Source organism: Mixophyes fleayi, chromosome 2, assembly GCF_038048845.1.
Source record: "Mixophyes fleayi isolate aMixFle1 chromosome 2, aMixFle1.hap1, whole genome shotgun sequence".
NCBI classification, from domain to species: Eukaryota; Metazoa; Chordata; class Amphibia; order Anura; family Limnodynastidae; genus Mixophyes; species Mixophyes fleayi.
The window spans coordinates 118,126,779-118,140,409 of record NC_134403.1 but is presented as its reverse complement, the minus strand read 5'-3'; the positions used below and the strand labels follow the sequence as shown (position 1 = coordinate 118,140,409).

General features: G+C 37.3%; 1 long non-coding RNA gene across 1 annotated transcript in view; it reads right to left on the bottom strand.

Moving 5' to 3' along the window:
• The window catches only part of LOC142140205 (uncharacterized), a 70,463-nt gene extending 62,285 nt beyond the window's left edge, over window positions 1–8,178 (bottom strand). Inside the window, exon 1 of the long non-coding RNA XR_012688334.1 lies at window positions 8,116–8,178. This is a non-coding gene — a long non-coding RNA (uncharacterized LOC142140205). The remainder of the gene's footprint in view (window positions 1–8,115) is intronic.
• Window positions 8,179–13,631: the final 5,453 nt, after the last annotated feature.

The following is a 13,631-nucleotide window of genomic DNA, read 5'->3' as shown; positions in this document are numbered from 1 at the left end:
CTTCTAGATGGTGCTCTCTCATAAATTGTCCAACATCCAGGTAAAACCAGGGAGTGGTCCAGTTCTAAGGGAAGAAACTGTCCCACTTCTCCCAGCTAAGGCCCTTCCAAGGACAAGGGTAAACAGCGAGCTAAAGAGTTGCCTGCAGAGCTGTTGTTCTTTTCGCAAAGAGTCCTGCAGATACACTTATAGACAAAGAAGGCTCAAAGCATTGTAAGGATATAAGTGACTCCTTTTCCACTTTGTATGTAACTGACTGCTCTACTCTGTACATTTTGTAGCCCCAAATGAAGTGGAAGAATGGAAGTCTGACTTGATTGCTACTGTCAAAATCGCCTCTGACTTCCCGCAGTTGACTTTTTCAACTGAAGCTCAGTCGAGGTTCCCACAGGTCCTGGACGAGTGCTGTCAGCAAAAACTGATAAAGCAGTAGACATCCATGTAAAGCAAACACTTGCCCTCTTGTCAGTTTGATCCCTGTAGAAACCAGAGCGCCGGAAAGAGAGCAATGCAAAACACAGGGAGAATATAAAAACACCACAAATAGGGCTCTGCTTAGAATCCAACACATGGCTACAGCACTGTGAAGCAGCGAAGTTAACCAACATGCAACAGTATATAGGATAACTGACACCAACAGGGACAACTCAGTCTTAGGGCTAGATTTACTGAAGAGCATTTTGTTATGGCGGTTTTAAGCTGCCGCACAATGTCTCATATCACCAGCAGTTGAGTGCTCCAAACTGCTGCATTTACTATAGAGCGGTTTGAGGCTGAAATGTCAAACTGCCAACAGTGTGTGGCAGTTTCAAAACACCTAAATCGCCTGTGGTTTAGTCAAAACCACCATAAAAAAATGGCTGTATTGTTTGAGCTATCTTGCCATTCGGAACATAATGATACACCACTGACATTAAAGTTATCAGGGCAAGCATTCTATGTTGATTAAGGGAGCAATATTCAATTATAATTAGCTTATTGGAGCAAATTTATTTTTTCATTACATTAAAGGGCAAAATTATAATAATGAAATATAATGAAAAATACATTTGCTCCCATAAGATAATTATAAATTAATTTTGCCCCCTTAATCTATGAACAATGTTTGCCTTTATAATTTATAAGTCAATTTGCCTCCTCTTATGTTCTCAACAGCAATATACGTCAAACAGCATGCAGTCTGAGCAGCTTATCAAACTTCAGCATAATAAATCTGACAGCTTGCATTCTTATTGGGTCATTAAGGCAAAAAATGAGTAAATGTTCTCTGGAACAAACCATGTTACAATGCAAGGGGTGCAAATTAGTTTATTATTTTGCACATAAGTTAAATACTGGCTGTTTTTTCATCTAGCACACAAATACTTAATAGCTTTATTACTACACTGAAATTTAAGGTTGATCTAGGACATGCCCAACCCCAACTATAAATGTGTTCCCACATTTTAAATTGACCTCCCCTCCAATACAACATGGTTTTTCCCAGGTGCAAATGTTACTCCTTTTTTATGCTTTGCTCTCCTTAATGACTCAGGCCCATTATGTTCAAAATTGGGATATGTAATATGGAGCTTTGATAAAGTATGGTTTTCAGATGGCTTTCCAATAATTTGACCTATAGTAAATCTGGTAATTTCAAAAATGCTGAAAAATCCTCCCAGAACAGGTGGTTTTACCAAACTGCCCTTTAGTAAATATAGCCATTAATGTTGTTACGGGGGTACTGACCTGAGGGACCCAGTGCCACCTCCCCTGCATTTGCAATTCGAGCAAATGTTGATCACAACATAATCAAAATAAATCATGGGCAGCAAGTCTTGGGGTTTATTTTGATTATGTTGTGATCACCATTTGCTCAAATCGCACATGCAGGGGAGGAATGGGGCAGGGGAGATGTAGCTCACAGTAGTTTGATGAGCTCCTGTGGTTTACGCAGAGAGGTTTTACCAAGGTAGGCTACTGAGTAAAGAACATGGAAGAGAAGATAATTAGTATTATCACTGGTGGCGGCCCCTTGTTACTTATTGAAGCTATTGTACAGCACCATAGAAAGTTTTGGGTAAAGACGTTACAGGATTGGATTGCTATACTAGTTCTGGTTTTATATTTATTATGTATAGAGAACATAGTGTAGAAGGAGCTGTATAAGACTTTCAAGCTAATGACTAGATGTATATTTATTATTGATTACATAATTCTTTTTATTTATTCATATTATTTCTGTGTTTTAAATAAAATGGGTTTATGAATTTCAATTAATGTTTGTTTTTACAATCAAGGATCCATTAGGGAATTATAGTCCTATAATAATAATAATTATTATTAAGATACAGTTTAACACCAGGATAAGTAGTGTCTATTTTGGTTAAATAGATGACATTGTGGTCAGGTGTCTGAATTTATTAGCCATTGACTAGTGATCAAGCATGGATCATTACTGATGCATGCACCATATAACTGGAAACACGCAGATACCTGGCGAGCGGATAATTTCTGGCATGTTTACAGGTAATTTTTAAACCATTGGCAGAAAAAAAGGTTATTGAATGAGAGCAAATGTTTAACTCCAAAAACATTATATTATTATTTGTGTCATTCTCATAGACCCCTCACTCAGCGTGCACAGTCCAGTAGGATTTGCAAAAGAGGAGGGTTGGGATGTTTTTGTTTTGTTTTTGCGGTGGGGGGGCAATATTTCTGATGGCAGCCCTGCTTATGAGGTTACCTGCTCAGGTGACACTTCTCATTAGCTACTGTCAAAATAACTTAGTGACGGTTAGAAGAAGAGAAACAAATTAAGAATTTCCTTTAGAAAAATCAGATCCCATAAAGACTGGTAAATTTAGAGAAACATTTTGCTGTTATTTTGCCTGCGAATTAATGACACTATAGGCAGAGATGCTTTGCACTTGTCTAGGAAGTACAGGACAATTTTTATGCTGTGATTGGCTGCACAATAAGGTTAAGATTACAACTAAGGCTGTACTTTTTAATGAACCCCAGCCATGTCATTATTGGCACTTAGAAGCTGTATTTTGGCTTGATAAGTTAGTATTTAGTGCTATAGTGATATAATTAGCACTGCATGTACATATGAATATTCTTTACATGCTGGACACTGGGCTGTACATGATGGATGTAGGGATTAATAAGAACAGTATTTGTACATTTGTTATATGAACATATTATGCTCCATATACAATACTTTTATCCCTGGCGCCACATTTTACATTCAAAATAATCAAAACAAATGTAAAATATATCTGTATTTTATTATTATCAAATAGTACTATATAATCAGTAATTAAGGCAGCCTTAATTACATTCTTAATGGAAGCGCTTTTTTCACTATTTATTGTATTTCATATTATGCTTCATGCAGTAATTTGTTTTTGTTTTAAAAATAAAGCACATCCTAAACATTGACTTTTATGACTCAATAAGAATGTCTTACACCACACATGTCAAGCATTTTGTCATTATACCATGCTTCATTCCATACACAGGGCGCTAGAATTATAATTATTATTATTATTATTATTATTATTGTTATTATTATCTTTTACTTATAAAGTACCAACATAGTGCTGTACATCGAGTGGATCATGATACAAACCAATAGCACACAATGACATGAAACAGAAGGTAAAGATGATCCTGCCCAAATGAGATTATAATCTAAGCATTGCGGGGAACACTTACCACGGTGTACAAGTCCTTTTTTGTCCATCTGTGTGCCACTATGTTTTATCATATTATTAGACTTTGTAAAAAGATTCAAGTTTGCAGTTCTGAATTCTGAAAAATTGTAAGCTTTCTTTCCCACCCATATCCACCTAAAATATAAAAAATTGTTGTGCTAGCCCTGATGGTATGGCATTTCTATAGCATCAGGTGAAACGAATTCATAATTTATTAGCATTTTATTAAGTAATTTAGGTTTATTGAATGTAATAAAATATATTCAGGCTCAAAATTTGAGAAAGTAAGATGATTGGGTTGAAAAAGACATCATTCTGGATGTATAATGTTTAGTTAAAATTAATATGACAGTACTCATTCATAATAATGTATAATACATACAAATAATTAAGGTTATTGGCACACAAAAAAAACATATGTCAATATGTTTCATGGAACATTTAATGATTCATGAATACAAATCATCTTTCCTTTAAATCTATACAAACATGAATGATTCCACTACTGATGGAAAACATGGTATTAAAATAGTTTGAGTGTAATTGGTTTATAAAAATATGAACGCAAATTGTTGGCAAGAAATTGTGTTTTGTTTTTGTGCTTTACTGTTAGAAAAAATATTATGAGTAAAGCAGATGAGTGATTCTTGTTTAGCAAGTCCACACCTGTGAATTTATGCATATGCCAATATATTACAATAACATTGATTTCTGGCACCCACTATGAATTGTGTGAATGGGGACAAACATATAAATGAAAGCAATAAACCATAGACTTTACAAGGAATTTCTAATCTAGATTATTTGTTTATTTAATATATTACGAGAGGGGGAGGGTGATTTACTACATTACCGACAGCTTGTTAGAACTGTGTTCACCACTTTGCTTTCCAATCAAGTCACAAAGGAAAATTGTTTGGTTTTTTTTGCTTTTTAAACTTGATATGACAGGATGAATAATATCATGAAACTGACAACATTATTTTCAATATGTTCATTATGCCTAATAAATTGAGAGTGAGTATAGACAAAAGTAGAGCTTTTTTTCAAAAAAATTGGAGTGGAAGAATATCAGTAAAAAAAATAAAGGTGGACTAAGAGGAAATTTATCTTTAAAAAATAATGAGGATGCGAAGCAGGTGGATTGTCAACAGAACTGGGATCAATAGTCCAGAGCTGGAGATGAACAAAACAATAAGGCAAATATTTAGTTTCTAGAAACCAACTGTTTTACATATGGCAAATCAGTTTAAAAAATAGCAAATTGTTAAGATTTGAAAATAGACAAGATCCATATGATATAAGACTTTAACAGGGGCGGAGTAGTGCATCACTGGGACCCATAGTAAAAGTTTGGTAAGGGTCTGGCAATGCCATTCTCACCTCCCAGCCATCCCACCCCTATCCCATCCTCCTCTGCTTTCAAAAAAGCAGAGCAAGGGTTCGTCTCTGAACAATTGCTGCTCTTTTGAGAGTAGAGCAGAGGCCTCAGGGTCATATAACCACTATTGTAACTTCCCTGGGCATTAATTATATAGGCTCCTATATTAATAACTCCTCCTTCTCCTAAATGTCATTGCTATTTTAATTTGCAATAGTGATAACAAATCATTGTGCTACTTCTGCTATTAAAACCCACAGGTATTTAACCACCAAAAAGTAAACTGTGAACAAGGTTAAACAATCAAAAAGTTATTTGGGGTTATTTTATTACACACCATACAGACGGTAACACCTGAAGTTCTATATGCTAAGTCAAGCTACTTTATTTCACAACACCAACAGGTACACCGACATAACAACACCACATAGTATAAAGGCAAACTGGGAATGAGGAACAGACCATGGGAACTAAGAGCTGGGTTTTAGATGGCTATTATGTTATTTAAGCATGCGGGCAACACTGACTGGTATGTAGTCTACCAGGGATCTGTAGCCTGTATACTATTTGAACATGTGGGCATCTCTGGATGGCACCTATAATTTAATCCTGTGGACAATTTGGGCTTACATTTAATTAAATGGATACCTCTGGTTACATATATAATTAAAGGCTTCACTAGTTGACATAAAGTTTTTTGGAGTTGTATATAATTAAGTGGGTATCTGTGGCTGGTTTAAAATATAGTATGCAACTATGTTTTTTATACTATGTAAGCATACAGCATATTTGGAATGTATGCAATTAGGTGGGCACCATTTGCTGGCATTTAATCACATGGACACCTTTGATTAGTATAAATATGGGCATCTTTGGCTGATGAATAATCAGGTGAGAAATTATGTTGTTTGGTGCATATTCTTGTGAGGAACTCTGCTTGCTGGTATGTCATCATGCAGCCACTTCTAGCTTGTATATAGTTATATGGGAACCACTGACTGACATATTGTCATGTGGACACAACTACTAGCTATTTTATATTTATTATATCTGAGACACATTTACTGGTAACATGTGCTAGCAATAAATGTACATTGTCACAATGCAGGTATATTTATGGACTGGGCATTGTTGGTGTAATTTGTGGGGGGACGGAAGCAATTGAAGGCAGTGGTCCTAAAACTGGTAACCTGCTTAGGGCACCATTCAATTATAATCCAGCTCTGCAATCAACAGTCAACCAACTGAGGAGCCCAAATTTCCAGTGAGGTCTGATTAGTCTTTTCAGACTTATATAATCTTTAAATATTTTGCAAGCCCTGTTTGTCTATCTAGCTAACATTTATTGTTTGCTCATGTGCCTAGCAAAACACTTTAGTACTAATGTATTTACAGAAATTACAAATATCACTGGCTCACAGAGTCCAGGCTTTAATCATTTTAAGTCAACATAATGTGATGGGGTAAAATAATGTTAGTAAAAACGTGCAAAAAAATAAAAACGTGTGGTTTGTTCTTAGATTGTATCAGTGTCCATTACCTAAAGTGCTTAGCTCATATCAACAAAAAGGTACAATCATTCCCCCACTCCATTTCAATACTAGCCAGAAAGGTAAAAATTATTAATATTCGACCCTCAATGGTCAGTCAGTTTATAATGGGGATAATACAAATATATATATATATATATATATATATATATATATATATATATATATATATAATCTCCCTGATGCTTTCTGCATTTTAGAGAACGAGCTCATGAATAACATTATTAATAAATCTAGGTGTTTTTATGTATATAAGACAGAGAGGGCACTCCAGTATCCAGAGAATAGCATATTTAGTCAGTCACCTTACATAGCGGAAAATATTGATTTTTCTGTCCTCTATGGGGCCTTCATCAAGACATCTACAAACATAATATTAAATCAGTGGACTCCAGGGCATATTGCAAAAATGAAAACTCATGTGAGCTTATAAATTATATACACCAATGAAAATCACCTGAGAATCATAAGTGGTTTCCCGGAATTCCAGTGTGCCAGGTGTCAATAGATGCAAGATCAGGCACTAGAAAATGATTTCAAGTGTTCTATAGATCATTACAAATAAGGCAGTAAGTTCAGATTGAGGAAATATTTTTTGAATGAAAAAGAAACACAAGGTAAATTCTCTCATTCTGACTTGGTGTATTAGATCCGCCATCTAATAATGCAAGCATAAAAACATATTTGCGCCTTGTGAAGCAAAATATTGATAATGATCAGATGACTAAAGACTATTTTGAAAACCTTAATAAGGAGCAAAGGTTGGCTGTGAAGTCATTTAGCAAATAGAGATATAGATATACGTCATGCTGACAAGGGTTTGGCTTGAGGATAAAATAGGTAATTTTCTTAAAAAGGATCATGCATAAGCCCCATTCAGCACACAGTACCAAAGATACTCAAAAGTTTAAAAAGGTCCCTGGGCCGCCAGGGCTATTGGATTAGTACAACTTATTGCCCAATTTGTTGACAGCTTGCTACAAGTATGGGTGAGTGAAATATCTAGCTATCTACAAGATATGGCACATTGTTTGGCTAAAACACATAATATACAGACATCCCATCACAGGCCTAATTGGCAGCCATGGATCTATCCTTACTATATACTATTACTCCAGATGATCAGAGTGTAGATGGGGTAAGCAGAGCCCTATGTGGTAAAACACATGGGGAACCTCCAACTGAATTTCTAATTGAGTTACTTATGCTGGTTTTAAAATACAATTGCTTTAAATACACAAATTCATTATATTTTTAGTTAGCAGGTACAGCCATGGGATGAAATTTGACACCAGCATATGCTAAGATATAAATGTTGGAATATGAACAAAAATGTGTCTTCTCTATATGTGGATCAAAGTTACTCTACTATAAAAAAAATACACTGACAATGTATTTTTGAACTAATCTGACATCAAATAAAGAGTTCATTATGATGGCAGAGCATCTCAACAAACTGGACACACCAGTAAACTTCACCTACAACATTGATAGGGAGAAGATGGATCTTCTTGATGTTCTGTAAAGGTTCACAGCTAGATACAACCTGGTAACAAAAACCAACAGTAATACATTATTGCATGCAATGAGCCACTACCCTACCCCACTTAAGGAAAGTCTTAAGGAATAACACAGAACCAGATTAGATACAATTACAATTAGATGAAATGAAAAATAGATTTTTAAAGAGAGTATATGCCACACAAATAATAGGCGCCTCACTAAGGAAAAAAAAACTATTACAGTCATAAGAATCTGGCGAACAAAAGTGATAAAATAACAGTTGGTTTTCACTGCCACCTTTGATATGGAAGCAAACAAAATCAACAAGATCATTACAACAGATCATATGTTGCATTCTGTACTATATAAATCACCATTAATATTCCATTAGGTATTATAAAGGCCAAAATTTAAAACAATTACTAATGAAACCGGAGATACATCTGATGCAGATTAAAACTACACCATGGCCTTCCACTCAAAATTTTGGCTGCAGATGCATTAATTGTACAACCTGTAGAAGTATGATCACAGGATCTCTGTTCTCTCATCCACACAGTGTGATAAAGTTCAAAATGAAATGTATAACAACATGTACTGGTGAACATATCATTTACATACTGATCTGTCTGTGTGGTCTTACCAATATGGCAATGACCACTAAGAGCTTCAGGGATAGGAGTGTAAACCATATAGTCTCCTTTAGACAAGCATTTACTAATGAACAATTGGATAAACCAATGGCAAACTATTTCCTGTTAGGTTTGTTACACAGATCTGCTAGGTAGTTCAAGTGTGTCTCCCTCTGAGTACTGATTGGAAGGCTACACTTTATAAGCTCTCACTCATCCTACAATCATTGCCAGTGATAGAATTACATGCTAGTTTCCTGGTTCCTGTATCTGTGTCCTATGTGATTTTGACCTTACATGAAGTAGTTTATTGCTCTGCATTCAGCTGTCTTCTGGTTCCTGATACCTGACTTTACAATGTATAGTCTTCTGGCTCCTGATATCTGGCTTTGCAGCTGCACATTATTTATAAAGATCTACACAGTATCCAGGTATGGTATGCAGTAATTACCATTGCTCACTTTGCAGGGAATTCGCAGTACAGACTGTTATATACCTGCATTGCCACAAATACTGTGTTACATGCCTGAATAGCCACAAAGACTATTATTTTCCTGCATTGACACAAAGACTGTTAAATTCCAGAGTGACAGTGTTATATTCCTATATTTTTGGATAATTCCTCCTTACAGAACTGTTTCAATTCACCAATATTCTTTGGATGTCTGGTGTGAACTACTTTCTTCAAGTCATGCCACAGCATCTCAATTGGGTTGAGATCAGGACTCTGACTGGGCCACCCCAGAAGTCTAATTGTCTTCTGATGAAGCCGTTTAGTTTTAATTTTCTTCTGTATTTTCGGTCATTGTCCTTTTGCATCACCCAACATCTATTGAGCTGCAATTGGAGAACAGCTAGCCTTATACAAAATAATTTGATAAACTTTGGAATTAATTTTTCCATCAATGAGAGCAAGTGGTCCAGGCCCGAGGCAGCAAAACACCCTCAAACAATAATGCTCCCTCCACCATATTTTACAATTGGGATGAGGTTTTGATGCAAGTGTGGAGTGACATTTTTTCTTCTTCACACATAGGGATATAATTACTAAACTGCGGGTTTGAAAAAGTGAAGATGTTGCCTAAAGCAGCCAATCAGATTCTAGTTATCATTTATTTAGTACATTCTACAAAATGACAGCTAGAATCTGATTGGTTGTTATAGGCAACATCTCCACCTTTGCAAACCCACAGTTTAGTAAATATACCCCATAGTGTTGTACATTCCTTCCAAACAACTCAACTTTCGTCTCATCTGTCCACAAAACATTTTGCCTGTAATGCTGCAAAATATCCAGATGCTCTTTAACGAACTTCAGATATGCAGCAATATTTTTTGAACAGCACCAGCTTCTTCCGTGGTGTCTTCTCATGAAAACCTTTTTTGATCAGTGTTTTACGCATTGTAGACTCATGAACAGATATGTTTGCAAATTGCATAGATTTCTTTAAGTTTTTAGCTGACACTCTAGGATTATTAACGTTAACTTTTTCAGAATTCTGTGCTGTGTTCTTGCTGTCATCTTTTCAGGACGGCTAATCCTAGGGAGAGTGGCAACAGTGTTGACGTTTCTCCATTTATAGACAATTTGTCTTACTGTGGACTTATGAACATGAGGGTTTTAGAGATACTTTAATAACCTGTTACAGCTTTATGCAAAATAACAACTCTTAACCTTATATCTTCTGTGATCTCATTTGCTTGATTCATGATTCAAATCAGGCAATCCTTTCTGTAAATAGCAAATTTTCGAGAGGCTTTTGTAGCTCAGGGCAACTCTAACTAACACTCTAAGGGCTAGATTTACTAACAGGCGTGTTTGTAAACCCGCCGACTTTCGGCGGGTTTGGCGGCGGTTAAGCCATCGCCGGATTTACTAAGGCTAAACCCGCCGTCCAAACGGCCAGAAATGATGTTTTCAAACCCGCCTCTGTATAAAGCGCCATGACGGTTTTAACAATGTTCAACATACAAACAGACGGATTTACTATTAGGGGGTTTATAAAGCCGCCGGAAAACTGCCATTCAAAAGACCAAAATGAAAGCGCTGCTTGTGAGCGGCGAGATTGTTCAAACAGTGTGCTGTTTCAGGTATTTGGTCAATCAGAACAGAAGGGAAAGGGCCATTTCATGTAAAAAGTTTGTTCCTTTGGGATTGTATATGTTAAAAGACCAGTGTCTTGTAATTGCAGTGTTTTTTTGGTTTCTTTTCTCTTGTGTTTTCCCACCATGCAATTTATTACTGATTTCCACATTTGTTGTTTTTTATTTTAATATTGCAACAAATCCCTTAACAGAGTGTAAAAGCAATTCTAATGTACTCAATAAAGAATGGGTTTCTGGCTGATGACTCCTCTGCTGCATCCTCACACATCTGCACAGCACAAATTCAATGAGGCACATACCCACTAGTAGAGATGTGTTATAGCGTACCTTTGTACTTTGGTAAACTAGGTTCAGGTTACTAGAATAATCTGGTTTGGTGGCTATGTATGCACCTGAAAGGGGGTCTGATATTATCCTGGCTGGCTGTCTGTTACATAATCTAGCATTACATCAACTTACCCCACCGATTATTGCAGTAGACAGTGAAGAAGAAGGGGTCCGTGTCACATCTGGTGATGTGCAGAGCACAGAGGGCGGAAGGCAGATTAGAGTCCGTCTCATTACAAACTACTTCACATGTAAGTGCATAGTAGGAAAAACATTTATTGCTCTAAAATGTGTTTGATGTGAGTGCAATGTTTTTTTTTATTTAAATTGTTTTGTACATTGGAGCCTTTAAAAAGAGGATAGTGTGTGCTCCTCATGTGGTAAATATGAACATCCCTGGAAAGTGACAGTCAGAGGTCAATGTGTAAGTGATTTGAGTGCATAATTTTTTTAAACATCAGTATACTCTTGTTTAATTAGCAGAAAAGAAACACTGACACCATAGAAATTTAACTGCATATATTGCAGTACAACAAAATAAATAATAAAGTATAATGCTTACACAAACTGAACAAAACATTAGGTAATAATAATGTGTTAGCACTAGCGATGCCTTTTTGCTGGCATATCGCTATGTTTGGACCCACTCTCTCCTCTCCCTCGCCCACCCCTGGTGCGAGCACCTCTCCTTGGAGGAGTACTCTGTGCCGATCTGCTTAGCGTACTAGCGGTACTGGTGGTGGCCGAAGAAAAAGGTGCCGGCAAGCGGGCAATGAGTTCCTGCTGTAGTTGCCCTGCCAGCCGGGTCACGTTAGCATTCCCCTCGCGAACGGAGGAATGTAATGCCTCCACAGCCCCAGTCATTTGGGCCATCTGCACATTTGATTGTTCCCATGCATTAGCCAGACGGTTGATTGCAGTAGGGATCTGGCTATTTGTGCTGTGTATCCACTTAAACTGGGCCGCAATTTGGGACATGTGGCGAGTTTGGCTCTCCATGAAGATTGTTTGCTGCTGCTGGAAAGCGCCAATAGACAGCGCCATTTCTCTGGCTGGGTCCATACTTTGAGGTGCAGGTTGCTGGTGTGCTGGGGCTTCAGCAGGGCCAGGTGCAGCATCCTGGAGGCCAGACACAGGGGCAACCACTGTTTCCAGGGTGATTATGGTTTGCTCATCTGGCTCAGGGGACATTTGCAGGGACTCCGCCTGAGGTGCCTGGTATGAAGAGGGTCCTGTGTATGAAAAATGACGGTAAGTATATAGGATATAAAATTGTTTGTATATTGCATTCTGAACACTGGATAGGAAAGAATAATCTTTAGCAACTACAGATTGCTAGCAACATTTGCACAGAAAATCAATTAACTCCATTATTTAGCACAAAAACAAAAATCACACACCTGCTTGCTCTTCTGTGCCCGAATCTCTGACTGAAGGTGGAGGTGTAGGTCTGGGACTGGGACTGAACTGCGGTCCTGGCGAATCTGGATGTATTAGAAAAAGCATACAATGTATTTTGCAGCAAAAAGCAATTTAGAAATAAAAATTTTTTGGAAAACATGTGTTTGCACATTAAAAAACAGTTCTAAACAAAATTATTGTCCTTTAAATACTGATTGAGTAAAAAAGGCACTTTTAAAATAAAAAAGCCACTTTTAAAATAAAAACACATTTTCAATATTGTTATCGTAAAAAGGACAAATAACTGACCAACTCCTTGGGCAATCGAGGGCGAATCTGTGTCTTGCACATTAATTCCCTCCACAATTTCACGGGACATTATCTACCACAGCTCCTCCTTATAGCTTGTATATTCAATGCGAAGAGGGGGGCCACCAATCGTGCGTCTTGTGGACCTCCTTTCCTGGGCCATTTTTTCTTTTAGCCTTCTCTTAATGTCCAAAAATCGCTTGCGGCAGTGCGCCACTGTCCTCTTTAGTGGGCCCACCGCGTTAACAGCATCGCAAACTCTCCCCCACAATTGGTGGCGCTGCCTTAGAGGAGTCCCGGGCTGCCAGGTTGCTTAGGATGACCTCATAGCAGGGAACTATGTGGTGCACCAACACACAATTCTCATCATGTGAGAAACGGACATTCCTCCCTGTCTTAGTCTTCCTGCCCTGTCCTGACTCCTCAAAGTCTCCCTCTCCCACCTCTGCCCCCTCCAGCTCCATCTCCCTCTCCTCAGCCTCTTCTCCCCTCCTATCTCTGGACATTTTCACACAGAAAACAGAGAAACACAAAACACTGAAGGACTGACAAACACAAAGGACAAACTAGACAAACTACAGACACACTCTCAACACAGTCACACACAAGTAACACAGACAAAGGACAAGTCAAATACAAAAAATACAAGACAGAAAATAAAAGAGAAAATAAATGTACAAAACAGAAAAATACCACAGGACTACTCACACTTCAATCAGAT